The 2,500-nt window shown below is 39.1% G+C and overlaps 1 pseudogene; it reads right to left on the bottom strand.

Annotated features, from left to right (window-relative positions):
- Nucleotides 1-2,500, bottom strand: part of LOC147419962 (ferredoxin-dependent glutamate synthase 1, chloroplastic/mitochondrial-like) — a 39,363-nt pseudogene that overhangs the window by 26,420 nt on the left and 10,443 nt on the right.

Raw genomic sequence — 2,500 nt, 5'->3', positions numbered from 1 at the left:
TGCTTCCATGCGCCATGCAAAATACACAAGTAGTTTTGTAATTAACTGATGAATTTGCCTTGCACAATCGTAATGGTGAGAGACAACTTCTGTAAACTTTTGCTAAAGAAAATCCATAAAGCCACATAGAAACCAGACCAGATCATCAAGCCGATCACTGAGAATCAAAAGCTGTGATCCCAACAACAGCATCATCTGCAGCTTCACAAAGTTTATATCAAAGCCCTCTTCAATGATCCCTCAACACCCTTGCCAACATCAAAGAAAAGGGAAGCCGGGAAGCCTTGAGATTTTTGTCAGCTTTCAAAATTTCCAATTCTCCGTCATTTAGGATAGGGCTTGTCATAGTCACCTAAGTCAACAACAATGGTTCCAATTCCTCACATCCAACACAGAATAATAAGCTTCCTCTCAACAAATGCAAGCAATTGAACCGCAGAAACATACCTGATCAGCATTTTTTGCATCTTCTTCTAGTAGGTTCTCCTCTTTCCTAGGTTCACTTCAAGTGACATAACTAACCCTTCCCGTAAAGGATCAATTGCAGGATTTGTGACCTATGTAATCATACATATTAACATTCATTTAAAGCAATAGAAAATAAGGATAACAAGCATTGCATGAGAAACTGTGAAAAACTTCACCTGTGCAAACCGCTGTTTGAAGTAGTCATAGAGCATATGTGGTCTCTGTGAAAACACAGCCCGAGGGATATCATCTCCCATGCAGAAAGTTGGCTCTTTACCTTGGGAAGCATGCCTTCAATCACAAGTTACATCATCTAGAGAATATCCGAATGCTCTGCAATAAATTGTATGCTATCTTACCAAAATTGCTGCATGCAGAAACAACTCACTAGAGCTAACTGAGTAAAGGGACATACAGCTGAAGCTTCAAACTTTTTTCATTCTCCCATAGGGTGGAACCAGGAAACCTTACAGCCTGTAAAGGTCGGGTCATTTCAGCAAGCCATTGCTTGTAAGTTTTGAATTGGCAACTCGCTTTTTGACCTGTGGTGTTTTCTGAGACCTACATGCCAATAGATTAGTCCTTAACTATTCCTTCAGTAAGAGCGTTGAAAAGATACAATTTGTTTCTACGTATCTATTGCTGCCGCTAAAAGCTTACTAGTCCTGTTTTCAATTCACTGCAATCATCATTCCTGGACCCAATCGTCCTTTAAGATGATCTTTGAATTCATCCATATTCAGGACACCAACCTGTTTGAATCCATGAAGCAAGTCACGTAGATTGCACTTCTCTGTTGTTGTTATCTTCTCATTTTTTTATGACTTCCGTTTGATACCAAAAAACTGTGAAGAAAAAACTAAAATAGTAAAAACCAACCTCAGACGCTACATATAGCATGTCAACTGATGTCCTCACAAAACCTTGCAGGCGTAGTCCATTGCGGTCAAGACAAGCTCCCACAGTTTTTCCATTGCTATGTACAAGAACAACCAGAATCAATAGCCAACGGCATGTGCAAGTTTTTTGTGCACTGCTATTAAACTTTTTGATTGCAACCAAAATATATTTGTCCTAAGAAGCATGTTTCCTTTTGCCCCATACTTCTTGGGGATCTAAATCATACTATTTCCATACTTTTAATACCATTGTGTTTGTCCTGTGGTTGTTGTATGAAAAAAACGTAAGCCTTATTAACTAGGAAAGTTAAGATTTGAAGCAAAGATCGTATTTGCATGGAGATTGAAACTTTTTCGATGTCACTCAAGCAACATGAATGTCCAAATATGAGGTCTTCCAACGATTTAGGGTTTGTAAGAACAGGAGTCAGGACCAAAGAAAAATATAACAAACAGGTGGTGAGAAAAAAGAGTACTCCACACAATCATGTATAAAAGGAAAACAAAAATTCACCCAAAGCAACCAAAAAACATGTAGCCACAGGTCTTGCCTTTTAAAAACTTACCTGAAAAGCAACAGAGCAGTCCAACCCATGCTTCCATTTGTCCTTTGTAATACTCATAAAAGTCAACAACCAAGTACACACAAACATTTGTGCCCCACGAACAAACCAAGAAATGAGATGCACTTTTCCATGAGAGCATGGACAAAAACAAAGGGGTATATCCATCAGTAGGACAAATTGAAAGTATGACACCATTGCTCTACAAGAATGAGATTAACCAACGAGACCTCTGGGTACTTGATCATCAAAGTAGGATGCTTCTTAAACGCCTCTGGAACGGAATCATCAATGCTTCTTCAGGGCTTCTACCTCTACACTCCTCATGAGCAGCTGATAAATGGTGGAAAACCCAGTGAATCTGATCAACAAAATGATAAATGCACTTGTCCCTAGTTCCTTGACATTATGCATAAGTATAATAGAAGTTTGTAAGCATAATTTTTGCAGTGTCTTGAGAAACGAGCCATCAACTTTAAGCCAGATCAACACTGCATCTGAAAAGCTTCATCAATTCTCGGGCAAACCCTACCGAGCTTATGCACTCACAAAAACAGTACCTCAGCCACT

This window comes from Adiantum capillus-veneris, chromosome 29 (assembly GCF_014529385.1).
Source record: "Adiantum capillus-veneris isolate H3 chromosome 29, ASM1452938v2, whole genome shotgun sequence".
Classification (NCBI taxonomy): domain Eukaryota; kingdom Viridiplantae; phylum Streptophyta; class Polypodiopsida; order Polypodiales; family Pteridaceae; genus Adiantum; species Adiantum capillus-veneris.
This window is presented reverse-complemented; position numbering and strand designations above follow the sequence as displayed.